At 42.7% G+C, this 15,143-nt stretch overlaps 33 non-coding genes across 33 annotated transcripts; all 33 read right to left on the bottom strand.

Annotated features, from left to right (window-relative positions):
• Positions 1–604: 604 nt before the first annotated feature.
• On the bottom strand, positions 605–676 carry TRNAT-UGU (transfer RNA threonine (anticodon UGU)). The gene has a single exon. It is a non-coding gene; the product is annotated as a tRNA-Thr (tRNA).
• A 351-nt stretch (positions 677–1,027) lies between these two features.
• TRNAT-CGU (transfer RNA threonine (anticodon CGU)) lies at positions 1,028–1,099 on the bottom strand. The gene has a single exon. It is a non-coding gene; the product is annotated as a tRNA-Thr (tRNA).
• A 209-nt stretch (positions 1,100–1,308) lies between these two features.
• TRNAT-CGU (transfer RNA threonine (anticodon CGU)) lies at positions 1,309–1,380 on the bottom strand. Its single transcript has one exon. It is a non-coding gene; the product is annotated as a tRNA-Thr (tRNA).
• Positions 1,381–2,294: 914 nt separating this feature from the next.
• Positions 2,295–2,366, bottom strand: TRNAT-UGU (transfer RNA threonine (anticodon UGU)). Its single transcript has one exon. It is a non-coding gene; the product is annotated as a tRNA-Thr (tRNA).
• Positions 2,367–2,997: 631 nt separating this feature from the next.
• TRNAT-CGU (transfer RNA threonine (anticodon CGU)) lies at positions 2,998–3,069 on the bottom strand. Its single transcript has one exon. It is a non-coding gene; the product is annotated as a tRNA-Thr (tRNA).
• Positions 3,070–3,138: 69 nt separating this feature from the next.
• On the bottom strand, positions 3,139–3,210 carry TRNAT-UGU (transfer RNA threonine (anticodon UGU)). The gene has a single exon. It is a non-coding gene; the product is annotated as a tRNA-Thr (tRNA).
• Positions 3,211–3,700: 490 nt separating this feature from the next.
• TRNAT-UGU (transfer RNA threonine (anticodon UGU)) lies at positions 3,701–3,772 on the bottom strand. The gene has a single exon. It is a non-coding gene; the product is annotated as a tRNA-Thr (tRNA).
• Positions 3,773–3,842: 70 nt separating this feature from the next.
• Positions 3,843–3,914, bottom strand: TRNAT-UGU (transfer RNA threonine (anticodon UGU)). The gene has a single exon. It is a non-coding gene; the product is annotated as a tRNA-Thr (tRNA).
• Positions 3,915–4,545: 631 nt separating this feature from the next.
• On the bottom strand, positions 4,546–4,617 carry TRNAT-CGU (transfer RNA threonine (anticodon CGU)). The gene has a single exon. It is a non-coding gene; the product is annotated as a tRNA-Thr (tRNA).
• Positions 4,618–4,686: 69 nt separating this feature from the next.
• TRNAP-UGG (transfer RNA threonine (anticodon CGU)) lies at positions 4,687–4,758 on the bottom strand. Its single transcript has one exon. It is a non-coding gene; the product is annotated as a tRNA-Pro (tRNA).
• A 914-nt stretch (positions 4,759–5,672) lies between these two features.
• Positions 5,673–5,744, bottom strand: TRNAT-UGU (transfer RNA threonine (anticodon UGU)). The gene has a single exon. It is a non-coding gene; the product is annotated as a tRNA-Thr (tRNA).
• Positions 5,745–5,953: 209 nt separating this feature from the next.
• Positions 5,954–6,025, bottom strand: TRNAT-CGU (transfer RNA threonine (anticodon CGU)). The gene has a single exon. It is a non-coding gene; the product is annotated as a tRNA-Thr (tRNA).
• An 864-nt stretch (positions 6,026–6,889) lies between these two features.
• TRNAT-CGU (transfer RNA threonine (anticodon CGU)) lies at positions 6,890–6,963 on the bottom strand. Its single transcript has one exon. It is a non-coding gene; the product is annotated as a tRNA-Thr (tRNA).
• A 211-nt stretch (positions 6,964–7,174) lies between these two features.
• On the bottom strand, positions 7,175–7,246 carry TRNAT-UGU (transfer RNA threonine (anticodon UGU)). Its single transcript has one exon. It is a non-coding gene; the product is annotated as a tRNA-Thr (tRNA).
• A 69-nt stretch (positions 7,247–7,315) lies between these two features.
• Positions 7,316–7,387, bottom strand: TRNAT-CGU (transfer RNA threonine (anticodon CGU)). The gene has a single exon. It is a non-coding gene; the product is annotated as a tRNA-Thr (tRNA).
• Positions 7,388–8,011: 624 nt separating this feature from the next.
• TRNAT-CGU (transfer RNA threonine (anticodon CGU)) lies at positions 8,012–8,083 on the bottom strand. The gene has a single exon. It is a non-coding gene; the product is annotated as a tRNA-Thr (tRNA).
• Positions 8,084–9,272: 1,189 nt separating this feature from the next.
• TRNAT-UGU (transfer RNA threonine (anticodon UGU)) lies at positions 9,273–9,344 on the bottom strand. Its single transcript has one exon. It is a non-coding gene; the product is annotated as a tRNA-Thr (tRNA).
• Positions 9,345–9,976: 632 nt separating this feature from the next.
• On the bottom strand, positions 9,977–10,048 carry TRNAT-CGU (transfer RNA threonine (anticodon CGU)). The gene has a single exon. It is a non-coding gene; the product is annotated as a tRNA-Thr (tRNA).
• Positions 10,049–10,116: 68 nt separating this feature from the next.
• TRNAT-UGU (transfer RNA threonine (anticodon UGU)) lies at positions 10,117–10,188 on the bottom strand. The gene has a single exon. It is a non-coding gene; the product is annotated as a tRNA-Thr (tRNA).
• A 349-nt stretch (positions 10,189–10,537) lies between these two features.
• Positions 10,538–10,609, bottom strand: TRNAT-CGU (transfer RNA threonine (anticodon CGU)). Its single transcript has one exon. It is a non-coding gene; the product is annotated as a tRNA-Thr (tRNA).
• A 351-nt stretch (positions 10,610–10,960) lies between these two features.
• On the bottom strand, positions 10,961–11,032 carry TRNAT-UGU (transfer RNA threonine (anticodon UGU)). The gene has a single exon. It is a non-coding gene; the product is annotated as a tRNA-Thr (tRNA).
• Positions 11,033–11,101: 69 nt separating this feature from the next.
• Positions 11,102–11,173, bottom strand: TRNAT-CGU (transfer RNA threonine (anticodon UGU)). Its single transcript has one exon. It is a non-coding gene; the product is annotated as a tRNA-Thr (tRNA).
• A 491-nt stretch (positions 11,174–11,664) lies between these two features.
• On the bottom strand, positions 11,665–11,736 carry TRNAT-UGU (transfer RNA serine (anticodon UGA)). The gene has a single exon. It is a non-coding gene; the product is annotated as a tRNA-Thr (tRNA).
• Positions 11,737–12,086: 350 nt separating this feature from the next.
• Positions 12,087–12,158, bottom strand: TRNAT-CGU (transfer RNA threonine (anticodon CGU)). The gene has a single exon. It is a non-coding gene; the product is annotated as a tRNA-Thr (tRNA).
• Positions 12,159–12,227: 69 nt separating this feature from the next.
• On the bottom strand, positions 12,228–12,299 carry TRNAT-UGU (transfer RNA threonine (anticodon UGU)). The gene has a single exon. It is a non-coding gene; the product is annotated as a tRNA-Thr (tRNA).
• Positions 12,300–12,649: 350 nt separating this feature from the next.
• Positions 12,650–12,721, bottom strand: TRNAT-CGU (transfer RNA threonine (anticodon CGU)). Its single transcript has one exon. It is a non-coding gene; the product is annotated as a tRNA-Thr (tRNA).
• Positions 12,722–12,791: 70 nt separating this feature from the next.
• TRNAT-UGU (transfer RNA threonine (anticodon UGU)) lies at positions 12,792–12,863 on the bottom strand. Its single transcript has one exon. It is a non-coding gene; the product is annotated as a tRNA-Thr (tRNA).
• Positions 12,864–12,932: 69 nt separating this feature from the next.
• TRNAT-CGU (transfer RNA threonine (anticodon CGU)) lies at positions 12,933–13,004 on the bottom strand. The gene has a single exon. It is a non-coding gene; the product is annotated as a tRNA-Thr (tRNA).
• A 350-nt stretch (positions 13,005–13,354) lies between these two features.
• On the bottom strand, positions 13,355–13,426 carry TRNAT-UGU (transfer RNA threonine (anticodon UGU)). The gene has a single exon. It is a non-coding gene; the product is annotated as a tRNA-Thr (tRNA).
• A 209-nt stretch (positions 13,427–13,635) lies between these two features.
• On the bottom strand, positions 13,636–13,707 carry TRNAT-UGU (transfer RNA threonine (anticodon UGU)). Its single transcript has one exon. It is a non-coding gene; the product is annotated as a tRNA-Thr (tRNA).
• Positions 13,708–13,776: 69 nt separating this feature from the next.
• On the bottom strand, positions 13,777–13,848 carry TRNAT-CGU (transfer RNA threonine (anticodon CGU)). Its single transcript has one exon. It is a non-coding gene; the product is annotated as a tRNA-Thr (tRNA).
• Positions 13,849–14,479: 631 nt separating this feature from the next.
• Positions 14,480–14,551, bottom strand: TRNAT-UGU (transfer RNA threonine (anticodon CGU)). Its single transcript has one exon. It is a non-coding gene; the product is annotated as a tRNA-Thr (tRNA).
• A 387-nt stretch (positions 14,552–14,938) lies between these two features.
• TRNAT-CGU (transfer RNA threonine (anticodon CGU)) lies at positions 14,939–15,010 on the bottom strand. The gene has a single exon. It is a non-coding gene; the product is annotated as a tRNA-Thr (tRNA).
• Between the last annotated feature and the right edge of the window lie 133 nt (positions 15,011–15,143).

Below are 15,143 nucleotides of genomic sequence, written 5' to 3'. Positions count from 1 at the left end.
TCAAATTCGAGGTTATCATCGCATGAAATATTGTAACACTCGCCTTTTGTGAGGATTGAACCTACGACCCCTGATTTACAACACGAGTGCTCTGCCTCTGAGCAAAGAAGGCTGGTTACGGGTTACTGTTGCAAGCATTTATGGAATTATAAGTTATCATCGCATGAAATATTAAATCCCGTGCCTTCTGTGAGGATTGAACTCTCGACCCCTGGTTTACGAGCCCAGTGCTCTACCGCTGAGCAAAGGAGGCTGGTTACAGCGCGCTGTTGCAAGCATTTATTAAATAATAAGTTATCATCGTATGAAATATTAAAACAGTTGCCTTCTGTGATGTTTGAACTCACGACCCCTGGTTTACAGGACCAGTGCTCTACCACTGACCTAAGAAGGCTGGTCACTGCACACTTGTTGCAAGCATTTATCAACTTATAAGTTATCATCAGAAGAAATATTAAAACACTTGCCTTCTGTGAGGTTTGAAACCACGACCCTTGGTTTACAGGACCAGTGCTCTACCATTGAGCTAAGAACGCTAATTACAAGTGCTGTCGGAAGCATTTATCAACTAATAATTTATCATCCCGTGAAATATTCTAGAACTTGCCTTCTGTGGAGATTGAACTCACGACCCCTGGTTTACAAGACCAGTGCTCTACCACTGAGCTAAGAAGGCTGGTTAACGCGCACTGTTGCAAGCATTTATCAACTAATAAGTTATCATCAGAAGAAATATTAAAACACTTGCCTTCTGTGATGTTTGAACTCACGACCCCTGGTTTACAGGACCAGTGCTTTACCACTGAGCTAAGAACGCTGATTGCGCTGTACTGTTTGAAGCATTTATCACCTAATAATTTATCATCACGTGAAATATTGAACAACTTGCCTTTCGTGGAGATTGAACTCACGACCCCTTATTTGCAAGACATGTGCCCCAGCACTGACCTAAGAAGGCCTTCTAACTTGACGAGTTGCGAGCATTTATCAAGAAATACGTTATCATCAGATGAAGTATTGAAACATTTGCCATCTGTGAGTATTGAACTCACTACCCCTGGTTTACGAGACCAGTGCTCTGCCTCTGAGCTAAGAAGGCTGTTTACGGGTTACTGTTGCAAGCATTTATCAAACTATAAGTTATCATCTCATGAAATATTAAATCGCGTGCCTTCTGTGAGGATTGAACTCACGAATCCTGGTTTCCAAGACCAGTGCTCTATGACTGGAGTACGAAGGTCGCTTAGCTCCGACTGTTGCGAGCATTTATCTTGTAAAATTCATCATCAGATGAAGTACTGAAACGCTTGCCCTCTGTGAGGATCCAACGCACGACCCCTGGTTTACGAGACCAGTGCTCTATCGCTGAGCTAAGAAGGCCGGTTACTGCGTACTGTTGCAAGCATTTATCAACTTATCAGTTATCATCGCAAGAAAAAACTAAATCACGTGCCTTCTGTGAGGACTGAACTCACGACACCTGGTTTACAAGACCAGTGCTCTACCACTGACCTAAGAAGGCTGGTTAACGCGCACTGTTGCAAGCATTTATCAACTAATAAGTTATCATCAGAAGAAATATTAAAACACTTGCCGTCTGTGAGGTTTGAACCCACGACCCCTGGTTTACGAGACCAGTGCTCTGCCTCTGAGCTAAGAAGTCTGGTTAACGCGCACTGTTGCAAGCATTTATCAACTTATCAGTAATCATCGCAAGCAATATAAAATCACGTGCCTTCTGTGCGGATTGAACTCACGACCCCTGGTTTACAAGACCACTTCCCTACCACTGATCTAAGAACGCTGATTGCGCTGTGCTGTTTGAAGCGTTTATCAACTAATAATGTATCATCCCGTGAAATATTGAACAACTTGCCTTCTGTGGAGATTGAACTCACGACCCCTTATTTACAAGACCAGTGCTCTACCACTGACCTAAGAAGGCTGCTTGACCCGGTCTGTTGCTGGCACTTATCAACAAATAAGTTATCATCAGAAGAAATTTTAACATACTTGCCTTCTGTGAGGTTTGAATTCACGACCCCTGGTTACAAGACCAGTGCTCTACACCTGAGCTAAGAAGACTGGTTGCGGTATACTGTTGTAGCATTCATCAAATTGGAGGTTATCATCGCATGAAATATTAAATCACGTGCCTTCTGTGAGGATTGAACTCACTACCCCTGGTTTTCGAGACCAGTGATCTACCGCTGAGCTAAGGAGGCTGGTTGCAGCGTACTGTTGCAAGCATTTATCAAATAATAAGTTATCATCGTATGAAATATTGAAACACTTGCCTTCTGTGAGGTTTGAACCCACGACCCCTGGTTTACAAGACCAGTGCTTTATCACTGAGCTAAGAAAGCTGGTTAACGCGCACTGTTGCAAGCTTTTATCAACTAATAAGTTATCATCAGAAGAAATATTAAAACACTTGCCTTCTGTGAGGTTTGAACGCACGACCCCTGGTTTACGAGACCGGTGCTCTGCCTCTGAACTAAGAAGGCTGGTTATGGCTTGCTGATGCAGCATTTATCAAATACTAAGTTATCATCACATGAAATATTAAAACAGATGCCTTATGTGAGGATTAAACTCACGATCCCTAGTTTACAAGACCAGTGCTCTACCACTGAGCTAAGAAGTCTGCTTGACCCGGACTGTTGTTGGCACTTATCAACAAATAAGCTATTATCATAAGAAATATTAAAACACTTGCCATCTGTGAGGCTTGAACCCACGACCCCTGGTTTAGGAGACCGGTGCTCTGCCTCTGAACTAAGAAGGCTGGTTATGGCTTGCTGATGCAGCATTTATCAAATACTAAGTTATCATCACATGAAATATTAAATCAGATTCCTTATGTGAGGATTGAACTCACGACCTCTTATTTACAAGACATGTGCCCCAGCACTGAGCTAAGAAGGCCTGCTAACACGTGCAGTTGCGAGCATTTATCAAAAAATATGTTATCATCAGATGAAATATTGAAACGCTTGCCTTCTGTGAGGATTGAACTCACGACCACTGGTTTACGAGACCAGTGCTCTACCGCTGAGCTAAGAAGGCTGGTTACTGCGAACTGTTGCAAGCATTTATCAACTTATAAGTTATCATCTCATGAAATATTAAATCACGTGCCTTCTGTTAGGATTGAAATCACGACCCCCGGTTTACAAGACCAGCGCTCTACCACTGAGCTAAGAAGGCTGCTTGACCCGGACTGTTGCTGGCACTTATCAACAAATAAGTTATCATCAGAAGAAATATTAAAACACTTGCCTTCTGTGAGGTTTGAACCCTCGACCCCTGGTTTACGAGACCGGTGCGCTGCCTCTGAACTAAGAAGGCTGGTTGCGGTTTGATGATGCAGCATTTATCAAATACTAAGTTATCATCACATGAAATATTAAAACAGATGCCTTATGTGAGATTTGAACTCACGACCCCTGGTTTACAATACCAGTGCTCTACCCCTGAGCTAAGAAGACTGGTTGCGGTATACTGTTGTAGCATTTATCAAATTCGAGGTTATCATCGCATGAAATATTGAAACAGTCGCCTTTTTTGAGGATTGAACTCACGACCCCTGATTTACAACACGAGTGCTCTGCCTCTGAGCTAAGAAGGCTGGTTACGGGTTACTGTCGCAAGCATTTATGGAATTATAAGTTATCATCGCATGAAATATTAAATCACGTGCCTTCTGTGAGGATTGAAATCACGACCCCTGGTTTACAGGACCAGTGCTCTACCACTGAGCTAAGAAGGCTGGTTACTGCACACTTGTTGCAAGCATTTATCAACTTATAAGTTATCATCGCAAGAAATATTAAATCACGTGCCTTCTGTGAGGATTGAACTCACGACCCCTGGTTTACAAGACCAGTGCTCTACCACTGAGCTAAGAAGGCTGGTTAACGCGCACTGTTGCAAGCATTTATCAACTAATAAGTTATCATCAGAAGAAATATTAAAACACTTGCCTTCTGTGAGGTTTGAAACTACGACCCGTGGTTTACGAGACCAGTGCTCTGCCTCTGAGTTAAGTAGGCTTGTTAAGGCGCACTGTTGCAAGCATTTATCAACTGATAAGTTATCATCAGAAGAAATATTAAAACACTTGCTTTCTGTGAGGTTTGAACCCACGACCCCTGGTTTACAGGAGCAGTGCTCTACCATTGAGCTAAGAACGCTGATTACCAGTACTGTCGGAAGCATTTATCAACTAATAATTTATCATCCCGTGAAATATTGAAGAAATTGCCTTCTGTGGAGATTGAACATACGACCCCTTATTTACAATACATGTGCCCCAGCAATGAGCTAAGAATGCCTGCTAACACGTGCAGTTGCGAGCATTTATCAAAAAATATGTTATCATCAGATGAAATATTGAAACGCAGGCCTTCTGTGAGGATAGAATCACGACCCCTGTTTTACGAGACCAGTGCTCTACCGCTGAGCTAAGAAGGCTGGTTATTGCATACTGTTGCAAGCATTTATCAACTTATAAGTTATCATCTCATGAAATATTAAATCACGTGCCTTCTGTGAGGATTGAACTCACGACCCCTGGTTTACGAGACCAGTGCTCTGCCTCTGAGCTAAGAAGGCTGTTTACGTGTTCCTGTTGCAAGCATTTATCAAATTATAAGTTAACATCTCATGAAATATTAAATCGCGTGCCTTCTGTGAGGATTGAATTCACGAGTCCTGGTTTCCAAGACCAGTGCTCTACCACTGAGCTAAGAAGGCTGGTTAACGCGCACTGTTGCAAGCATTTATCAACTAATAAGTTATCATCAGAAGAAATATTAAAACACTTGCCTTCTCTGATGTTTGAACTCACGACCCCTGGTTTACAGGACCAGTGCTTTACCACTGAACTAAGAAGGCTGGTTGGCGGGCACTTTTGCTAGTATTTATCAACAAATAAGTTATTATCAGAAGAAATATTTAAACACTTACCTTCTCTGAGGTTTAAACTCACGTCCCCTGGTTTACAGGACCAGTGCCTTACCACTGAGCTAAGAACGCTGATCGCGCTGTACTGTTTGAAGCATTTATCACCTAATAATGTATCATCACGTGGAATATAGAACAACTTGCCTTTCGTGGAGATTGAACTCACGACCCCTTATTTACAAGACATGTGCCCCAGCACTGACCTAAGAAGGCCTTCTAACTTGAGCAGTTGCGGGCATTTATCAAGAAATATGTTATCATCAGATGAAGTATTGAATCATTTGCCATCTGTGAGTATTGAACACACTACCCCTGGTTTACGAGACCAGTGCTCTGCCTCTGAGCTAAGAAGGCTGGTTACGGGTTACTGTTGCAAGCATTTATCAAATTATAAGTTATCATCTCATGAAATATTAAATCGCGTGCCTTCTGTGAGGATTGAACTCACGAATCCTGGTTTCCAAGACCAGTGCTCTATGACTGGAGTACGAAGGTCGCTTAGCTCCGACTGTTGCGAGCATTTATCTTGTAAAATTCATCATCAGATGAAGTACTGAAACGCTTGCCTTCTGTGAGGATCCAACGCACGACCCCTGGTTTACGAGACCAGTGCTCTATCGCTGAGCTGAGAAGGCCGGTTACTGCGTACTGTTGCAAGCATTTATCAACTTATCAGTTATCATCGCAACAAATATTAAATCACGTGCCTTCTGTGAGGATTGAACTCACGACCCCTTATTTACAAGACCAGTGCTCTATCACTGAGCTAAGAAGGCTGCTTGACCCGGTCTGTTGCTGGCACTTATCAACAAATAAGTTATCATCAGAAGAAATATTAACACACTTGCCTTCTGTGAGGTTTGAATTCACGACCCCTGGTTTACAAGACCAGTGCTCTACACCTGAGCTAAGAAGACTGGTTGCGGTATACTGTTGTAGCATTCATCAAATTCGAGGTTATCATCGCATGAAATATTAAATCACGTGCCTTCTGTGAGAATTGAACTCACGACCCCTGGTTTACGAGACCAGTGCTCTACCGCTGAGCTAAGGAGGCTGGTTGCTGCGTACTGTTGCAAGCATTTATCGAATAATAAGTTATCATCGTATGAAATATTGAAACACTTGCCTTCTGTGAGGTTTGAACTCACGACCCCTGGTTTAAAAGACCAGTGCTTTATCACTGAGCTAAGAAAGCTGGTTAACGCGCACTGTTGCAAGCATTTATCAACTAATAAGTTATCATCAGAAGAAATATTAAAACACTTGCCTTCTGTGAGGTTTGAACGCACGACCCCTGGTTTACGAGACCGGTGCTCTGCCTCTGAACTAAGAAGGCTGGTTATGGCTTGCTGATGCAGCATTTATCAAACACTAAGTTATCATCACATGAAATATTAAAACAGATGCCTTATGTGAGGATTGAACTCACGATCCCTAGTTTACAAGACCAGTGCTCTACCACTCAGCTAGGAAGTCTGCTTGACCCGGACTGTTGCTGGCACTTATCAACAAATAAGTTATCATCAGAAGAAATAATAAAACACTTGCCATCTGTGAGGCTTGAACCCACGAACCCTGGTTTAGGAGACCGGTGCTCTGCCTCTGAACTAAGAAGGCTGGTTATGGCTTGCTGATGCAGCATTTATCAAATACTAAGTTATCATCACATGAAATATTAAAACAGATTCCTTATGTGAGGATTGAACCCACGACCTCTTATTTAAAAGACATGTGCCCCAGCACTGAGCTAAGAAGGCCTGCTAACACGTGCAGTTGCGAGCATTTATCAAAAAATATGTTACCTGACCCCTGATTTACAACACGAGTGCTCTGCCTCTGAGCTAAGAAGGCTGGTTACGGGTTACTGTTGCAAGCATTTATGGAATTATAAGTTATCATCGCATGAAATATTAAATCACGCTCCTTCTGTGAGGATTGAACTCACGACCCCTGGGTTACGAGCCCAGTGCTCTACCGCTGAGCTAAGGAGGCTGGATACAGCGTACTGTTGCAAGCATTTATCAAATAATAAGTTATCATCGTATGAAATATTAAAACAGTTGCCTTTCGTGGTGTTTGAACTCACGACCCCTGGTTTACAGGACCAGTGCTCTACCACTGAGCTAAGAAGGCTGGTTACTGCACACTTGTTGCAAGCATTTATCAACTTATAAGTTATCATCGCGAGAAATATTAAATCACGTGCCTTCTGTGAGGATTGAACTCACGACCCCTGGTTTACAAGACCAGTGCTCTACCACTGAGTTAAGAAGGCTGGTTACCGCGCACTGTTGCAAGCATTTATCAACTAATAAGTTATCATCAGAAGAAATATTAAAACACTTGCCTTCTGTGAGGTTTGAACCCACGACCCCTGGTTTACGAGACCAGTGCTCTGCCTCTGAGCTAAGAAGGCTGGTTAACGCGCACTTTTGCTAGTATTTATCAACAAATAAGTTATTATCAGAAAAAATATTAAAACACTTACCTTCTCTGAGGTTTAAACGCACGTCCCCTGGTTTACAGGACCAGTGCTTTACCACTGAGCTAAGAACGCTGATTGCGCTGTACTGTTTGAAGCATTTATCACCTAATAATTTATCATCACGTGAAATATTGAACAACTTGCCTTTCGTGGAGATTGAACTCACATTTGCAAGACATGTGCCCCAGCACTGACCTAAGAAGGCCTTCTAACTTGCGCAGTTGCGAGCATTTATCAAGAGATATGTTATCATCAGATGAAATATTGAAACGCTTGCAATCTGTGAGGCTTGAACCCACGACCCCTGGTTTAGGAGACCGGTGCTCTGCCTCTGAACTAAGAAGGCTGGTTATGGCTTGCTGATGCAGCATTTATCAAATACTGAGTTATCATTACATGAAATATTAAAACAGATGCCTTATGTGAGGATTGAACTCACGACCCCTTATTTACAAGACATGTGCCCCAGCACTGAGCTAAGAAGGCCTGCTAACACGTGCAGTTGCGAGCATTTATCAAAAAATATGTTATCATCAGATGAAATATTGAAACGCATGCCTTCTGTGAGGATTGAAATCAAGACCCCTGGTTTACGAGACCAGTGCTCTACCGCTGAGCTAAGAAGGCTGGTTACTGCGTACTGTTGCAAGTATTTATCAACTTATAAGTTATCATCTCATGAAATATTAAATCACGTGCCTTCTCTGAGGATTGAACTCACGACCCCTGGTTTACAAGACCAGTGCTCTACCACTGAGAAAAGAAGGCTGGTTAACGCCCACTGTTGCAAGCATTTATCAACTAATAAGTTATCATCAGAAGAAATATTAAATCAATGTATTCTGTGAGGTTTGAACCCACGACCCCTGGTTTACGAGACTGGTGCGCTATCGCTGAGCTAGGAAGGGTGGTTACTGCATACTGTTGCAAGCTTTTATCAAATTATAAGTTATCATCTCATGAAATATAAAATCACGTGCCTTCTGTGAGGATTGAACTTACGACCCCTGGTTTAAAGACCAGTGCTCTACCACTGAGCGAAGAAGGCTTGTTGACGCGCACCGTAGCTGCCACTTATCAACAAATAAGTTATTATCATAAGAAATATTAAAACACTTGCTTTCTGTGAGGTTTGATCCAACGACCCCTGGTTTACGAGACCAGTGCTCTACCACTGAACTAAGAAGGCTGGTTAACGCGCACTGTTGCAAGCATTCATCAACTAATAAGTTATCATCAGAAGAAATATTAAATCACTTGCCTTCTGTGAGGTTTGAACCCACAACCCCTGGTTTACAAGACCAGTGTTCCAGCACTGAGCTAAGAAGGCGTGCTAACACGTGCAGTTGCTAGCATTTATCAAGTAATATGCTATCATCTGATGAAATATTGGAATAGTTGCCATCGGTGAGTATTGAACTCTCGACCCTGGTTTACAAGACCAGTCCTCCACCACTCAGCTAAGAAGGCTGGTTGACGCGTATTGTTGCAAGCATGTATCAACTAATAAGTCATCTGATGATATGTTAAAACACGTGCCTTCTGTGAGGATTGAACTCACGAATCCCTGTTTCAAGTCCAGTGCTCTATGACTGGAGTTCGAAGGTCGCTTAGCTCCGACTGTTGCGAGCATTTATCTTGTAAAATTCATCATCAGGTAAAGTACTGAAACGCTTGCCATCTGTGAGGATCCAACTCACGACCCCTGGATTACGTGACCAGTACCCTATCGCTGAGCTAAGAAGGCTGGCTACTGCCTACTGTTGCAAGCATTTATCAACTTATAAGTTATCATCGCATTAAAAATTAAATCACGTGCCTTCTGTGAGGATTGAACTCACGACCCCTGGTATACAAGATCAGTGCTCTACCACTCAGCTAAGAAGGCTGGTTAACGCGCGCTGTTGCAAGCATTTATCAACTAATGAGTTATCATCAGAAGAAATTTTAAAACACTTGCCTTCTGTGATGTTTGAACTCACGACCCCTGGTTTACAGGACCAGTGCTTTACCACTGAACTAAGAAGGCTGGTTGGCGGGCACTTTTGCTAGTATTTATCAACTAATAAGTTATCATCAGAAGAAATATTAAAACACTTGCCTTCTGTGATGTTTGACCTCACGACCCCTGGTTTACAGGACCAGTGCTTTACCACTGAGCTACGAACGCTGATTGCGCTGTACTGTTTGAAGCATTTATCACCCAATAATTTATCATCAAGTGAAATATTGAACAACTTGCCTTTCGTGGAGATTGAACTCACGACCCCTTATTTACAAGACATGTGCCTCAGCACTGACCTAAGAAGGCCTTCTAACTTGAACAGTTGTGAGCATTTATCAAGAAATATGTTATCATCAGATGAAGTATTGAAACATTTGCCATCTGTGAGTATTGAACTCACTAACCCTGGTTTACGAAACCAGTGCTCTGCCTCTGAGCTAAGAAGGCTGGTTAACGCGCACTGTTGCAAGCATTTATCACTAATAAGTTATCATCCGAAGAAATATTAAAACACTTGCCTTCTGTGAGGTTTGAACCCACGACCCCTGGTTTACGAGACCAGTGCTCTGCCTCTGAGCTAAGAAGGCTGGTTATGGCTTGCTGAATCAGCATTTATCAAATACTAAGTTATCATCACATGAAATATAAAAGCAGCTGCCTTATGTGAGGATTGAACTCACGATCCCTAGTTTACAAGACCAGTGCTCTACCACTGAGCTAAGAAGGCTGCTTGACCCGGACTGTTGCTGGCACTTATCAACAAATAAGTTATCATCAGAAGATATATTAACACACTAGCCTTCTGTGACGTTTGAACTCACGACCCACGGTTTATAAAACCAGTGCTCTACCCCTGAGCTAAGAAGACTGGTTGCGGTTCATTGTTGTAGCATTTATCAAATTCGAGGTTATCATCGCATGAAATATCGCAACACTCGCCTTTTGTGACGATTGAACTCACGACCCCTGATTTACCACACGAGTGCTCTGCTCTGAGCTAAGAAAGCTGGTTACGGGTTACTGTTGCAAGCGTTTATGGAATTATAAGTTATCAACGCATGAAATATTAAATCACGTGCCTTCTGTGAGGATTGAACTCCCGACCCCTGGTTTACGAGACCAGTGCTCTACCGCTGAGCTGAGGAGGCTGGTTGCGGCGTACTGTTGCAAGCATTTATCAAATGATAAGTTATCATCGTATGAAATATTAAAACAGTTGCCTTCTGTGACGTTTGAACTCACGACCCCTGGTTTACAGGACCAGTGCTCTACCACTGAGCTAAGAAGTCTGGTTACTGCATACTTGTTGCAAGCTTTTAACAACTTATAAGTTATCATCGCAAGAAATATTAATCACGTGCCTTCTGTGAGGATTGAACTGACGACCCCTTGTTTACAAGACCAGCGCTCTACCACTGAACTAAGAAGGCTGGTTAACGCGCACTGTTGCTAGCATTTATCAACTAATAAGTTATCATCAGAAGAAATATTAAATCACTTGCCTTCAGTGAGGTTTGAACCCACGACCCCTGGTGTACAAGACCAGTGTTCTACCACTGAGCTAAGAAGGCCGGTTAACGCGCACTGTTGCAAGCATTTATCAACTAACAAGTTATCATCAGAAGAAATATTAAAACACTTGCCTTCTGTGAGGTTTGAACCCACGACCCCTGGTTTACGAGACCAGTGCTCTGCCTCTGAGCTAAGAAGGCTGGTTAACGCGCACTGTTGCAAGCATTTATCAACTAATAAGTTATCATCAGAAGAAATATTAAAACACTTGCTTTCTGTGAGGTTTGAACCCGCGACCCCGGGTTTACAGGACCAGTGCTCTACCATTGAGCTAAGAACGCTGATTACCAGTACTGTTTGAAGCATTTAACAACTAATAATTTATCATCACGTGAAATATTTAACAACTTGCCTTTCGTGGAAATTGAACTCACGACCCCTTATTTACAAGACATGTGCCCCAGCACTGACCTAACAAGGCCTTCTAACTTGAGCAGTTGCGAGCATTTATCAAGAAATATGTTATCATCAGCTGATATATTGATACATTTGCCATCTGTGAGTATTGAACCTACTACCCCTGGTTTACGAGACCAGTGCTCTGCCTCTGAGCTAAGAAGGCTGGTTACGGGTTACTGTTGCAAGCATTTATCAACTTATCAGTTATCATCGCAAGAAATATTAAATCACGTGCCTTCTGTGAGGATTGAACTCACGACCCCTGGTTTACAAGACCAGTGCTCTACCACTGAGCTAAGAAGGCTGGTTAACGCGCACTGTTGCAAGCATTTATCAACTAATAAGTTATCATCAGAAGAAATATTAAAACACTTGCCTTCTGTGAGGTTTGAACCCACGATCCGTGGTTTACGAGACCAGTGCTCTGTCTCTGAGCTAAGAAGGCTGGTTAACGCGCACTGTTGCAAGCATTTATCAACTAATAAGTTATCATCAGAAGAAATATTAAAACACTTGCCTTCTGTGAGGTTTGAACCCACGATCTGTGGTTTACAAGACAAGTGCTCTACCCCGGAGCTAAGAAGACTGGTTGTGGTATACTGTTGTAGCATTCATCAAATTGGAGGTTATCATCGCATGAAATATTAAATCACGTGCCTTCTGTGAGGATTGAACTCACGACCCCTGGTTTACGAGACCAGTGCTCTACCGCTGAGCTTAGGAGGCTGGTTGCAGCGTACTGTTGCAAGCATTTATCAAATAATAGGTTATCATCGTATGAAATATTAAAACAGTTGCCTTCTGTGATGTTTGAACTCACGACCCCTGGTTTACAGGACCAGTGCTCTACCACTGAACTAAGAAGGCTGCTTGGCGGGCACTTTTGCTGGTATTTATCAACAAATGAGTTATTATCAGAAGAAATATTAAAACACTTAACTTCTCTGAGGTTTCAACTCACGTCCCCTGGTTTACGAGACCACTTCCCTACCACTGGGCTAAGAAGACTGGTTGCGGTTTACTGTTGTAGCATTTATCAAATTGCAGGTTATCATCGCAAGAAATATTGAATCACGTGCCTTCTGTGAGGATTGAAATCACGACCTCCGGTTTACAAGACCAGTGCTCTACCACTGGCCTAAGAAGGCTGCTTGACCCGGACTGTTGCTGGCACTTATCAACAAATAAGTTATCATCAGTAGAAATATTAAATCACTTGCCATCTGTGAGGTTTGAACCCACGACCCCTGGTTTACGAGACCAGTGCTCTGCCTCTAAGCTAAGAAGGCTGATTGCGGGGATACTGTTGCAAGCATTTATCAAATTATAAGATATCATCGCATGAAATATTAAATCACTTGCCTTCTGTGAGGTTTGAACCCACGACCCCTGGTTTACAAGACCAGTGCACTACCACTGAGCTAAGAAGGCTGGTTAACGCGCACTGTTGCAAGCATTTATCAACTAATAACTTATCATCAGCAGAAATATTAAAACACTTGCCTTCTGTGAGGTTTGAACCCTCGACCCCTGGTTTACGAGACCGGTGCTCTACCACTGAGCTAAGAATGCTGGTTAACGCGCACTGTTGCAAGCATTTATCAACTAATAAGTTATCATCAGAAGAAATATTAAATCACTTGCCTTCTGTGAGGTTTGAACTCACGAATCCTGGTTTCCAAGACCAGTGCTCTATGACTGGAGTACGAAGGTCGATTAGCTCCGACTGTTGCGAGCATTTATCTTGTAAAATTCATCATCAGATGAAGTACTGAAACGCTTGCCCTCTGTGAGGATCCAACGCACGACCCCTGGTTTACGAGACCAGTGCTCTGCCTCTGTGCTAAGAAGGCTGGTTAACGCGCACTGTTGCAAGCATTTATCAACCTATCAGTTATCATCGCATGAAATATTAAATCACATGCCTTCTGTGAGGATTGAACTCACGACCCCTGGTTTACAAGACCAGTGCTTTACCACTGAGCTAAGAAGGCCGGTTAACGCGCACTGTTGCAAGCATTTATCAACTAATAAGTTATGATCAGAAGAAATATTAAAACAGTTGCCATCTGCGAGGCTTGAACCCACGACCCCTGGTTTAGGAGACCGGTGCTCTGCCGCTGAACTAAGAAGGCTGGTTATGGCTTGCTGATGCAGCATTTATCAAATAGTAAGTTATCATCAGAAGAAATATTAAATCACGTGCGTTCTGAGAGGTTTGAACTCACGACCCCTGGTTTACAAGACCAGTGCTCTACCACTGAGCTAAGAAGGCTGGTTAACGCGCACTGTTGCAAGCATTTATCAACTAATAAGTTATCATCAGTAGCAATATTAAATCACTTGCCTTCTGTGAGGTTTGAACCCACGACCCCTGGTTTACGAGACCAGTGCACTGCCTCTGAGCTAAGAAGGCTGATTACGGGTTACCGTTGCAAGCATTTATCAAATTATAAGATATCATCGCATGAAATATTAAATCACGTGCCTTCTGAGAGGATTGAACTCACGACCCCTGGTTTACAAGACCGGTGCTCTACCACTGAACTAAGAACGCTGGTTGACCCGCACTGTTGCAAGCATTTATCAACTAATAATTTATCATCAGAAGAAATATTAAAACACTTGCCTTCTGAGAGGTTTGAACCCACGACCCCTGGTTTACGAGACCGGTGCTCTGCCTCTGAACTAAGAAGGCTGCTTATGGCTTGCTGATGCAAAATTTATCAAATACCAAGTTATCATCACATGAAATATTGAAACAGATGCCTTATGTGAGGATTGAACTCACGATCCCTAGTTTACAAGACCAGTGCTCTACCACTGAGCTAAGAAGTCTGCTTGACCCGGACTGTTGTTGGCACTTATCAACATATAAGCTATTATCATAAGAAATATTAAAACACTTGCCATCTGTGAGGCTTGAACCCACGACCCCTGGTTTAGGAGACCGGTGCTCTGCCTCTGAACTAAGAAGGCTGGTTATGGCTTGCTGATGCAGCATTTATCAAATACTAAGTTATCATCAGAAGAAATATTAAATCACGTGCCTTCTGTGAGGATTGAACTCACGACCACTGGTTTACAAGACCAGTGCTCTACCACTGAGCTAAGAAGGCTGGTTAACGCGCACTGTTGCAAGCATTTATCAACTAATAAGTTATCATCAGAAGAAATATTAAATCACTTGCCTTCTGTGAGGTTTGAACCCACGACCCATTGTTTACGAGACCAGTGTCCTATCGCTGAGCTAAGAAGGCTGGTTAACGCGCACTGCTGCAAGCATTTATCAACTAATAAGTTGCGGTTTACTGTTGTAGCATTTATCAAATTCGAGGTTATCATCGCATGAAATATTGAAACACTCGCCTTTTGTGAGGATTGAACTCACGACCCCTGATTTACAACACGAGTGCTCTGCCTCTGAGCTAAGAAGGCTGGTTACGGGTTACTGTTGCAAGCATTTATGGAATTAAAGTTATCATCGCATGAAATATTAAATCACGTGCCTTCTGTGAGGATTGAACTCACGACCCCTGGTTTACGAGCCCAGTGCTATACCGCTGAGCTAAGGAGGCTGGTCACAGCGCCTTGTTGCAAGCGTTTATCAAATAATAAGTTATCATGGTATGAAATATTAAAACAGTTGCCCTCTGTGATGTTTGAACTTACGACCCCTGGTTTACAGGACCAGTGCTCTACCACTGAGCT

Source organism: Anabrus simplex, chromosome 3, assembly GCF_040414725.1.
Source record: "Anabrus simplex isolate iqAnaSimp1 chromosome 3, ASM4041472v1, whole genome shotgun sequence".
Classification (NCBI taxonomy): Eukaryota; Metazoa; Arthropoda; class Insecta; order Orthoptera; family Tettigoniidae; genus Anabrus; species Anabrus simplex.
The sequence above is the reverse complement of the archived record's forward strand: the minus strand, read 5'-3'. Positions and strand labels throughout refer to the sequence as shown.